Here is a 13,283-nt window from a genome sequence, read left to right as displayed (position 1 = left end):
ATGCCTTGTGTGCAGTCAAGAACTAAATCATATTGCTTCAGCTGAACGAACATTGTGACATAAAAGTATGTATGTACGGAAAGTTCTCATTTGAAGACTCATGGCGTCGTGTCCAAATGAAATTTTCAAAAATCCATTCAGCATCATATCAATTCTTACAAAACAAAAGATATATCTTCTGAGGAAATAACTATCTTGGTCTATGAAAAAGTGATAATTGTGATAGAACTTCACTTGACATGATGATTTACAAATGGAAATGAGAACATGCATTCAGATGACAACATATTTGGGCTTCAATAATGTTACAAACTGCAATTAGCAGGAGAATGTTTGAAATAATTCTCCCTGTCTGTTGTAATGACAGTTAAGATCGTCACATGAAACTGAAGAGCAGTGATTCAGAGAACGATGCTCCATTGTTCAGAGCCCATTAGGGCTGGGACGAGTCCAAAATAACTACCTGGGTACCCTCCCCCTATTACCTGACACTACCCGGGTACCAGCTGTAGGTCTCAAAAGATAGGTACAAAATGTCCAATTGGGAAACGTTTGACCATACTTCTGTCAAACAGTATTTAGATACAGGTATAAAATGATCTGGTCATGCATACACTGACGTAGACTGAAGTTTTCTCTTTATTCAAACATAAAAGTCCGAAGAAATGGGTGTATAGTCAGAAGAAATGCGAACATTAGTGACTTGTAGTGTAACCATAGAGTTCTAGATAATTTTTGCCATTAAACAATATATCACATGACTAACCACGGGTCCGGGTAGTCCTGTGGTACACGCGTCCAACTCAGTACCCACCCGACCTGAGTACCCAAGTTACCCGTCCCAGCCCTAGAGCCCGTCTAGGTCTAGGTCTAGGTCTAGGTCTAGGTCTCAGGTCTAAACTGAAACAATGTTGGGTTATAAGTGGGGTAATCATTAACTGATTAAATCAAAAGCTCAAAACAGCTTAAATTAAACTTGCATGTACTGTCAGTTGGATCGATCTCTTAGCATGTTTCATACTACCAATATTTTAGATTAGATGTCTCTTCAAATCCTGGATAATTTTAATATGTTAAACATGTGTTTGAAGAAATCCATCTTCATTGTAAAGACTTGTGTTGATTCAGTCATAAGAAAGGGGATTATTTTAGCTTTCTTGCTGAACTTTCTTGACCTCAGTCCCCGCCCCCCTGCTGTTCGGGGTGGTTGGGGATTAAAAGGGGAGGGGATTACAGGCCCCCTGGGGTAGTCAGGTCACATGGTTACATCACATGTGGTGGGTTCCTCAGTGGACACTGGATGGCTGTCTATGGTGACAACAGATCTGTTATATATTTGTAGAAACTACTGCAATTCTTTTTCATTTTCTTGTGCATAATCTTAATAACGGAACTGAAAACTTTTACTGTTTCAAAACTAAATAGAAAGCCTTCCTACCAAAAATATAATGTATCCATTGATGAGTAAACTTAGGTCTTACTCTATCATTTATGAATGAGATAGCTAAACATTGCTAAAAGTGAAAACAATGTTATGTTTGATTAACAAAATATGCTTTTAAACCAAAGAATTCATGTTTTGGTTTTACAGATCCACCCTAACATTGAAAGTGTGATCAAAACCCCAAATAAATTCATTTGTGCTTACGGTACATTAGACTAAATCAGAAGCAAAATCTTGTGTTTTTTCTCACAACATCCACACAGTGGTGCCGTTCACGGCTCCAACTCCACACTCACATGCTATTCTTCCCGTGCCTTGGTCCAGAAGGTTAATCATTCCTCGGGGACAGGAACATGATTGCAGGTTTGTCCCGAGATCAGAGGGAACATGGCAGTCAGTCTGTAGGGCATCCATGAAAGACTGAAGTCAAATATTGAGTAAACAGGACAGGTAGCAAGTTTTACAGATACCATATTTTCTTGTGGACAGTGTGCATTGTTTGATAGGCATTACTTAGAAGTTGATGGATGACAAAGTAGACACAATTTGTGGATAAAAACTTCTTTAATACTCTGAAGGTGATGTTTTGGTATAGATCTCTATCGAAACGTCGCCTTTAGGGTATTGACACTTAGTCAATGAAAACATCTCTTTTAAAATAATAATACATTTTTTCGAAAGAACCTTTCCTCTTCTACTGTTTTCATAGGACTTGGTTGGTTTGATCTAGACTTTCCTAGGCTTTTAGTAAAAGAAATATACCTAAACAATAAATTTAACAGTCAAATTTTTTTTGATAATAATCTTTTGTTGATTTCTGTTTTAAATCCTATTTAAAAAGTTTATTTTAGTGTCTTACTTGCTGGCAACCCCACATCAACTGTCCACTTTCGACCTAAATATCAGAATCTAAATATCATATCCGAAGAACTCAGCGTTTCACTCCCACTTGTTTGTTAAGGATGCTAAATATTTAACCTTGACATAAAATTTACTTTGAGTTCCCGTTTGTTCAAATTACCACACATTCATTACCCCGTAATGAACAGACCAGAAAAAGCTCTCAGCATGGATGGGAACAATTTTGATTGATGAAACATATGTCCTAAGATTTCATCAACAGATTTTCACAACAAACAGAAGAGAAATATTTTCTTTGTGATTAAAACATCTCATATCAAATTCCCATCAGCTTGTCTCAAACTTCACATGACATTAAAGTATAGTGTCACATGACTGTTTATACAGCAACACTGCCACTACATGTAGTATTATCCTTTCAACTTATCCAAACAGCCACTGCATAAAACATGCCACTTCTCCGGAAATGCCTTGGAAAAAAATATGGAAAATCGGGGATAAAGTGTAGAAATAAACACTTGCACATTGACGGGCTGTAAAGATACTTATCAGATGCAGGGGGATGAAGTGTACAGGCACCCGAGGAAATAGCTGTCATTTTAACTGCTTTTGCATATGATGTTGTCAAATGGCATCCATATTGAAATGCAATTTTGAAGACCACTGAAAAACTATGAAAACATGAACATTATTTTGCATAGTGTAGTTCAATTTGTGCTTGCGGTATCAGCAAATACTTATTGTAAATAGTTGTCTTGAAAACAGTATATTTGTTTGTAATTTGTAGAATCTTTTTGTGTTTATGTGTATGAACAAATCATGTTTCATTTTAGAAAAAATGATAGACTCAATTTGGTACCTTACTGTATCAACGGCAGCTGAATTATTTTAACATAACTTTCTAATTATGAGATTATGAGTGAGTAGGTGGGGGTTAATGCCACTTTGAACAGTATTTCAGTTATAGCACGGTGTGTCAGCTTAATGTGTGATGAAATCCCGAAGTGATGCAGGTGTCAGATGTTTACCACTTTGGTGAAACCCATGAGCACGGGTATGGTGCTGACAAACCTAGAAACATAATCGGGACGAACCGGGATTCAATCATAGGTTTCTGGCGCGCCCAAGGGATGCAACTCAGCACAGTGAATTGAGGCATCTTAGACAACTGGACCAACTGTGCCCCTTTTAATCATGAAATGTCTATCATGAATATAGCTACCAATTACACTAATGTCTGACAATCTGGTGGACTAAGAGGGATTGTTATATCAACCAACAGTAGTGAATGAGTGAGTGAGTGAGTTGTGTTTAACGCCGCTTTTAACAGTATTCCAGTTATATCACGGCGTGTCAGCTTAATGTGGGAGGAAAGCCCGAAGTGATGCAGGTCTCGGACGTTTACCACTTCGGTGAAACCCACAAGCACGGGTATGGTGCTGACAAACCTAGAAACATAATTGGGGCGAACCGGGATTCGAACCCACAATCATAGGTTGCTGGCATGCCGAAGGGACACAACTCTGCACAGTGAATTGCGGCGCCTTAGACGACTGGGCCACCCGTGCCCCCTTCAACCAACAGTAGGAATCCTGGAGGATAAACACAAATGGTAAAGAAACCTCTCTCCTAGCATTCTATAGGCCATTTATTTTGCATGACAGTTAAATGTCAGATTATACCCGGTATGCTTTCCAAGACTAACACTTAGTCAATGAAAACATGTCTTTAAAATAATTTTAAAAATCTTATATAGAACCTTTCCTCTTCTGCTGTTTTCATATCAAGCAAACTAGACTTGATTAGTTTGATCTAGTCTTGCCTAGTCTTTTAGTAAAAAATATATACCTAAAAAATATATATTCTACAGTCATGGTGCAGGTCTATTGCTTTCCCATTTGGTGAGGTGGTGAGGTGGTGAGGTGGTGAGGTGGTGAGGTGAAATGTGGCTTAACGTTGCGTTCTTGATTATTGTACTTACATAGCGACGTGTGTGTGTGTGTGTGTGTGTGTGTGTGTGTGTGTGTGTGTGTGTGTGTGCTGATACTAGTTCAGACTAATTCCGGTGTTATAGTGCTAGCCCACTGAGATACCATGCTGCAGTTTAACATGAATACCCCACTCAGACACAGTATACTGACTTCAAGCTGACCAGTCCTCGTTTTAGCTCCTTAATGCCGAGTGCTAGACAGGGTAATAACAAGTACTATCTTTTAACGTCTTTTGGTATGACATGGCCGGGGATCGAATCTCGACCTTTCACCCTCCGGTCAGATGCTCTACCACGAGACAGTCTTATAGGGTTGTGTGATAATGTAGTGTGCTGAGAAAATATAACAACATTCATTTGTCTTTGAAAGCTTACAATTTTGTCATTTGAAAATAGAAATGTATTTTGTTTCTGTAATCATCAATTAGCGATGAGTGGCCCTGTCTTCTTAGCATCTCTATGCAGAGTTGTTTCCCTTAGGCTTACCAGGATTATATGATCATGTATTGATGGTGATTATGATCCTTGGTTGGTCAGCACCATGTCCATGCTTATAACGGGTTGACTAAATGTATTTGACCTTCATCACGTTTGGCTTTTCATCTACTTTAAGCAACAGTGATATAGCTGAAATACTGTTCACTCACTCACTCACTCGAACAAACCCAGCAAGCCAGCCAGCCAGCCACTTACTCCCTCACTCACTCACTCTTATATTTAACGCATAACCCTGTTGTACATTGCAGCTCAGGAAAACATTGAATATAGCAGTTCTCCTTACAGTTTCAATCTGACACACCACCACAGATAAAACCCATACATGGAATTGAAATATATCTTTTGAAACATCAGATCATTTGAACAACAATATAACCGTTTCCAAAGAGGAAGCTAAGGCACATAAATGTCATGAAGAACTCCTTATTGAGCCCTGTGTATGAAGAACATAGAAATGAAAGTGGCATGCTGAGTGACATGAGCGCTGTATGTTGATCTTTGTTTCTGGAACAAAACAACAAAAGAAAGACGATATTGGAAATAGATGCCCTCCTTCCGATGTCACCCTGTCCCCGAGACAAAGATCAACATGCAAGCTGTGAGTGAGTGAGTGAGTTTTAACACTGTTTTGAATAGTTCTTCAGTCATATCACAGCATGTTATTTACACTTTGGTGAAATCCACAAGAACGGCTATTTAGCCATCTTCCAGAGCCAAGGACATTAACTGACTATAAAAGTCCAGTTTCCACCCTTGCCGAACTAGGCTGGAATTATGGAGTTATATTTTGGCTGGACTATCGAGTCTATGCTCTATCCAATCAAAATCACGTAACTAAATCGACATCCAGTTGCTCAGATTTTGGTTGATTTACAAAGCAAATCTTATCACAATATAGATCTTGATTATCGATCAGATCGTCTGACTGGGTGCCGCCGTTTTGTTTCAAGCAAATGCAAATGATATGAGAGGTGGAATCTAATTGGTCAATAGGAGGGACATAGAAGGGACATAACTTGTAATAGCCACTGGTGGAGCTTAGTAACGATCAAACTCAGAAATTCCAGCCCAGTTCAAGGGTGAAAAACGGGAGTTGTATAGTCAGTTAATTCCCTTGCCTCAGGAAGATGGTATGGTGCTGACAAACTAGAACCATGATTTGGAAATTAAACTCATGATCTTAGGTTTCTGGCACACCTAAGGGACACAACTCTGCACATATATCTCTGTGTCTTAGACTCAGAGGCAGCCAATACACCCACTTAAAGAAACGTGAGTGAGAGGGGAAATGCAGCGGATCCTGGACTTAATGATTGTTGATTCAAATCCCTCTGATTTTATCTTTGCTTCATCAACACCCTACGGTCTTCTCACATCGCATTGGGGCTTGCCTCCATTGATAGCATGTGACATAACTGATATTCTGACACTCACAATGCCAAGTCAGTTGAATAAAGTTGAATAAAGCCTTTAATAGTCTATATAGCATTTCATATAGTTTTTGACTTAAGGATTGATGAAATGAATTTAAAAAACACCATAAAAATAAAATTGTTCAATTCAGTTTCTAAATGCTGATTTAATTTCTGTGGATTAAAAAAATAAAATGTATAAAAATTGAACAAAAAGCATCAGTTAACTTGTTTAGACAATCACTGATTTAACGGAGTTTACAAAATTCCATTGCTTGAATCTGACGTCAAAACAAAGAGGATATGTATACAATATTGATTAGCCTTGCTCCAAGTCTTTACTGAATGATAAGTACGTATATATACCTGTACAGTAGTTCCATTCTTATAAACAGCAAATCTAGATAAGCAGATGTCAAGGATGCTATTCTTTTGTAGGGAGAGCGTGTTCTTATTATTCATATAATCTAGAAATTACGATTTAAACTAATAATAGTTCCCTTTGAGACTTGTGCTAAGTAAGTCTAAATACTGATCTGTTTTGTCAAATACATCAAACACAGAACAACATTCTAATGGTCCACATGTCCAGTTCATATCATCAATCAAAGCAAAATATTCCCCTTAACCTTCAGTCTTGGAGGATGTACAATCAAAATAAAAACAAAACTGAAACAAGTCTTGTTCACAGAATTTTCCAAATTCCTGAGTTTGATAAAGAAGGGCTGATGAAGCCCTGCTGTGTGGAGAGCAAGACAGCTGAGGGCCTCAGCTGACCACATGTGTATGAAATGTACAATCAGATACACAGTGTGTTTACATGGCCAGTCTGTGGGGCACCTGCAATGTATCACAGGCCCAGCTTGTCTATATCACACATGACATGAAATATACATCTGCAGCTGGGTAATACGGCAGATATCGACATGATGCTGATGTAATATTCTATGGTTTCAGATGGGGCTTTATGATGAGATGTAGACCAAGAATAGAGTGGAATGATCTGCCTGATGAATTGTGTTACACCTAAGGTTAGCAAGGTCAGCGTATTATTAATTTTCTGGTTTATGAATCATGCAGAAGCCTTTTAGGGCCATTTGTTTTTTTATTCTTTTCTTGAAATTTCGAGACAGTAAGTTGAAATTTCAAGATACTAACTTGAAGTTTCAAGATACATACTTATTTCAAATTATTATTTCTATAAATTTATCTTAACTTATTATCATGAAATTTCAACTTATTATCTTGAAATTTCATCGTATGCATCTTGAACTTACGATCTTGTAATCAAGTTAAAATCTTAAAATTTCAAGATCAATATCTTGAAATTTCAACATAACATTTTGAAATTTCAAGTGAGTATCTTGAAATTTCAAGAAAAAAAGTAAAATCAAACAAATGGCCCTAAAAGGTTTCCATAGAATCATCCAACATTACAGAAAATATAAAACAATAACTGAAATTTATTCTTTTTAATTTCCCTGTATATTTGTAATGGGTTCATAAGTCTTTAAAAAAAGTTTCAGGTATCTTTTTTAAAATACTATAAAAATACAGTTTGTCGCTAGCAACTGTCCACATTTAATCAAGAAGAGAAACCTTTCTCTGAAAAATGAAATACATCTACATGTTTCTGTATAAACAGTAACCACTCTGCCCTTTAATTAATTTAACATCATTTCCCCCCTCTATCACCTCTATGCCAGATACAATAGAGATACATACCTAGAACCACCTACATGTATTTTGTTCTGTTTAGATGAACCTAGGTTAATGTATTTGTAAGACCATAATTATCCAGATATAGGTACTGTTGGACTGACTGATGAAGAGCAATAGATCAGTTAGGGAAGATTAATTTGTTCCATAATAATCCTGCTAGACAGTGCAACACACTTGACTGTCATCTGGGACACATATTGACTGCTGAAGACAGGCTGGCTTGAGGAGGAGGATCCTACGGAAGCCTCTTAGGGTCATTATTTATATTCATGATCTTCTTGAAATTTTAAGATACTAAGTTGAAATTTCAAGATGCTATGTTGAAATTTCAAGATACAAATTTTAGATTTCAAGATATTGATCTTGAAATTTCTAGACAATGAGTTGAAATTTTAAGATTATAACTTGAAATTTCAACTTATTATCTTGAATTTTCAACTAATTATCTTGAAATTTCAAGATATATATACTAAGTTGAATTTCAAGATAATGATCTTGAATTTCAAGATAATAATACAAAATTTGAGATTTTAACTTGAAATTTCAACGTATGTATCTTGAAATTTCAACTTAGTATCTAGAAATTTCAACATATCTTGAAATTGCAACTTGCTATCTTGAAATTTAAAAAAAAATAGAAGGATAACAAGTGGCCCTTAGAGGTTTCCGTAACTTTCATCATCAAGATGTGAAGAAATATTCATGTTTTCCATTACCGACCAACCCATAAACTAGGCCCTTAAGGTTTTATATAGTTTTTGGCTTGATTAATACTGTTATTATCTAAAAGTTGCATTTATCACCCTTATTTCATTTAGTACAATTGTGAATTCAGGTTGGTGTGGCTGTGACATAGAAATAGAACAAAATTTGAAAAAAGTGTTCTGGCAAATAATAATCTTGAAATTTTAAGATTATAACTTAAAATTTCAACATAGTATCTTGAAATGTCAACATATCATCAGGATACTAAGTTGAAATTTCAAGATGCTATGTTAAAATTTCAAGATACAGAAGTTGAAATCTAAAGATAATAAGTTAAAATTTCAAGATAATAAGTTAAAATTTCAAGATAATAAGGTGAAATTTCATATTCGCATCTTGAAATTAGAAGTTAGTAGCTTAAAGAAAAATTTAAAAAAATAAATGGCCCTAAAAGGCTTCCATACTGTTCACAAACACATGTGGTATTGTCTTGTGTGGATATCAACATTGAACAACAGTTAGACAATAATACTTTCCGACAACTTATCATGGTTCAGAGATCATCTGAAACCCATAGAATATATTACATGTCCATTTCTTAAAGTTGGTAAACCAGCCCTGAGCCGAATACAGATAGATCTTGACACTGTTAGTCTGGAGTGAGTGAAAATGGTTTTACGCCCCTTTTAGCAATATTCCAGCAATATCACAGCGTGGGACACCAGAAATGGGCTTCACACATTGTACCCATGTCGGGAATCGAACCACTAGGCTACCCGACCGCCCCATGTGTTAGTCTGGAAACCTTGCCATGAGGACAATCTTTTTTTGAGAGTCCATTCATAATTAAACCAACATTAATTAGCATCCATAGTTCGTTGATCCAGAAAGTTTGCAAATTTGGATGATTTCATTGGGAAAGGACAGTATGGCTGGATTAAGGTTTCCAAACAAACAGGATTGTCGGTCAGTAAAGTAGAGTTTCATGGTTTGAAGCAAGCTGTCTAAAGCTCACATTTTTTATTTAGGCCTTTGTTAGTGAGTGAATAAGTGAGTTGGATTCAAAACTTTGAGGAGTATTTCAGGAGCATCGCGGCGTGTCAACTTGATGTGGGGGTATATAAGTTTTATCACAGTGTGTCAGATTGATGTGGGAGGAAAGCCTAAAGTAAGGTTGGTCTTAGACGTTTACCACTTTGGTGAAACCTACGAGAACGGGTATGGTGCTGACAAGCCTAGAAACATAATCAGGGTGGAAAAGGATTGTAACCCCTGATTACTCTGCCAAGTTAATTGGGGTGCTAAAGATGCGACCCGTGAAGATTCCGGGGTAGAATAGGTCTTCAGCAACCCATGCTTGCCGTAAAAGGTGACTATGCTTGTCGTAAAAGGCGACTAACTGGATCAGGTGGTCAGGCTCGCTGACTTGGTTGATGCATGTCATCGATCCCAATTGGGTGGGTCGATGCTCATGATATCAATCACTGGATTGTCTGGTCCAGACTTGATTATTTACAGACTGCTGTCATATAGCTGGAATATTGCTGAGTGCAGCGTTAAACAATAAACCAACCAACCAACCAACCTTTAGATGCTTAGGTCACCAATGCCCCTCCTATTTGGACATGAGACGGACCCTACACACTCATGAGTGAGTGAGTGAGTGAGTTGGGTTTAACGCCGCTTTTAACAGTATTCCAGTTATATCGCGACCTGTAGCTTAATGTGGGAGGAAAGCCCGAAGTGATGCAGGTCTTAGACGTTTACCACTTCGGTGAAACCCACGAGCACGGGTATGGTGCTGACAAACCTAGAAACATAATGGGAGCGAACCGGGATTCGAACCCACAATCATAGGTTTCTGGCGTGCCCAAGGGACGCAACTCTGCACAGCGAATCGCGGCGCCTTAGACAACTGGGCCACCCGTGCCCCCTACACACTCATGGGACGACATACTTGTGCCCCTAGTCAGACATGGAAGGACCCCATGAAGATCCAGGTTAGAATTAGTCTTCAGCAAGCCAAGGTTGTTGTAATAGCAGCTTAAGGATTGGTTGGTCAGGCTCGCTGACTTGGCTAATGCATGTCATCTAATCCCAGATGTTCATGATGTCAATCACTGGATTGTCAGGTCCTGACTTGATTATTTACAGACCACATCACATCGCTGGAATATACCTAACAACAAACAAAAACATGTGAGGGAGTCTACACATTCTATAAAACACCTGTTAAAGCAACGAAATCAGTTGAAGGGAAATAGTACATGTATATTCCCTTGCATGTGACATAGATACAATCATATTCAGTTGTGCAGTAATTTACAAATGAATACTGGCTACATATACTGCAACATATGTGATGTATCTTCATCTACCAGCTGACCCCACAGATGGGCGTGGCAGGTTGATGACAAAGTGTATACACTGCAATCATGATGTACTCCACACAGGGGCGGGAGGCAGGGTGCTGATGGAAGCAGTGCTGTTGAGTGCAGGATATACTGCCTCTCATAAAGGTCTCACTTTACTTACATAAACATTTACCCCAAAACACATGAGAAATAATATGTGAGACAGGTTAGCATATTGTCCTGGAATACAGATGGCATGTTTGAATATGGTTTGTGTTTCAGATTCGCAGCATGGGGCTCACATAATTAGTTTATTGAATACAAATTTTCGATACAATATTGTATTGATATTATGTAAAATATATCTATGGCTAATGTGTTTATGAGATATTCTTATAAAGAAATATTGTTGAAGTGCTTAAAATTTCTTAAGTTTGTTACCCTGCACTCTTTCACTGACCTTTTTAAATCTATACATGAATATCCAAATATCTTCAGGACACTATCTCAATATCTGCCAATCGTGTAATGAATGTCACATGCTAAACGGAAGCCTTATAGACTGGTTCTTGGCTGTACTTGCACTGCATAACCTTTATAATGTCTAGAAATTGATTTTATTAAATATCAATTCTATAATCTATATTACGAAAACAGTTGTTCTTGAGTAGTATATAGACCTGGGCTACATTAAACTGATACACTGGACACAGGCCAGTAATCAGATACAGTTTAACACAGTGTAAACCCAGCTCATTCAAAATATACAGTAACTACATATATCTAAAACACTGAAAGATCCTCATCACTTGATATCAATTTGACATCAAAAGCAATCAGAATATCATCAGTCACCTCCCATTGTTAAAGGCTGTATGAGATGAACTATGGTCTTTTCTAACAGCAAGCCTACTGTTCAGGACACCTGCAATCTTACTCAGGAAAAACCAAGGCTGTTGTCTGCAGCAACACCCAACTCACTCTCCCTGCTTGCAGATATTAACAACACCGCAAGTTCGAAATGTCAGAATTGCAGTTGGGATAACAAGGAAACAAACTTTATCACATATCGACGGAGCCTCCCATGGAAGGACTTTGGAATTTACGAGTCTGACTAAGGGTTATCCGACATGTCGCCTTACCCCGCCTACAGCACTCCTGTCCTTTACCCACTGGTTCCGATAGCGCCGGATAATTCCCAACACTCCGCGTGCATTAGTTTGATATCCAACGTGAAGTGGTTATCCCAGGAACAGTCCATATGGCACCGCAGTCACGTGACGGACTGAGGAATCACTCAGCTGGCTGAGAGCCACGCCCTGAACCCTTTGATCTCTGTCGACAATTATTCACAGTTCTGTTGCATGTTTAACGTCACAGCCACGCCGCCGATGGACAGTCGTTGACCTTTCTCCGCTTGACGTCCTGTTTTCGTGTAGTTTCGGTTTCAGTTTTCTGGAGTAGTTTTGTACTGTAAAGCGACCTTTGACGCAGTTTGCTCTTTTCTTTGAGCTTTCTTTGGGCACAGCCTGTAGATTCGCTGTGCAGAGTTGCGTCCCTTGGCACGCCAGAAACCTATGATTGTGGGTTCGAATCCCGGTTCGCCCCGATTATGTTTCTAGGTTTGTCAGCACCATACCCGTGCTCGTGGGTTTCACCGAAGTGGTAAACGTCTGAGACCTGCATCACTTCGGGCTTTCCTCCCACATTAAGCTGACACGCCGCGATATGGCTGGAATACTGTTAAAAGCGGCATTAAACCCAACTCACTCACTCTTTGAGCTAATGGAACTACAAAACCGAACACTCTCCTGGACGTGCTTTATAAACTCATGAAAAAAAGTTCAGCACCCTTCGTTATTTTTATATCCTGAACTTCACTGTATATATTGGAACTACTTACATATGAGAGCCCCCACGGGGATTCCAAGTTAAAATTGTCGTAAGAGGCGACTAACCGGATCGGGAGGTCAGGCTCGCTGACTTGGTTGAAGCATGTCATCGTATCCCAAATGCATGGATCGATGCTCATGGTGTCAATCACTGGATTGTCTGGTCCAGACTCGAATATTAACAGACCGCCGTCATATGGCTTGAATATCGCTGAGTGCGGCGTTAAACAACAAACAAAAAAAACAAACAAAAGGCGACAAAATAAACATATGGTCAGGCTCAGTGTCTTGGTTGATTGTGTTTCGTGGTACCCCGACGGCGTAGATCGTTGTTCCCACTGTCAATCACTGGATTGTCTGGTCCAGACTCGATTGTTACTAGCCGCCGTCCTGTAGCTGGTCTAT

General features: G+C 38.5%; 1 protein-coding gene across 1 annotated transcript in view; it reads right to left on the bottom strand.

The window, feature by feature from the left end:
* The window catches only part of LOC124136025 (cadherin-like and PC-esterase domain-containing protein 1), a 117,055-nt gene extending 104,710 nt beyond the window's left edge, over positions 1-12,345 (bottom strand). Inside the window, exon 1 of the mRNA XM_046501772.2 lies at positions 12,129-12,345. The gene's annotated coding sequence lies outside the window, so the exon portion shown is untranslated. The remainder of the gene's footprint in view (positions 1-12,128) is intronic.
* Between the last annotated feature and the right edge of the window lie 938 nt (positions 12,346-13,283).

This window comes from Haliotis rufescens, unplaced genomic scaffold, assembly GCF_023055435.1.
Source record: "Haliotis rufescens isolate VD_foot unplaced genomic scaffold, xgHalRufe1.0.p SCAF_44, whole genome shotgun sequence".
In the NCBI taxonomy this organism is placed as follows: domain Eukaryota; kingdom Metazoa; phylum Mollusca; class Gastropoda; order Lepetellida; family Haliotidae; genus Haliotis; species Haliotis rufescens.
Note: the sequence above shows the minus strand (reverse complement) of the source record. Positions and strands in the feature narration are given on the sequence as shown.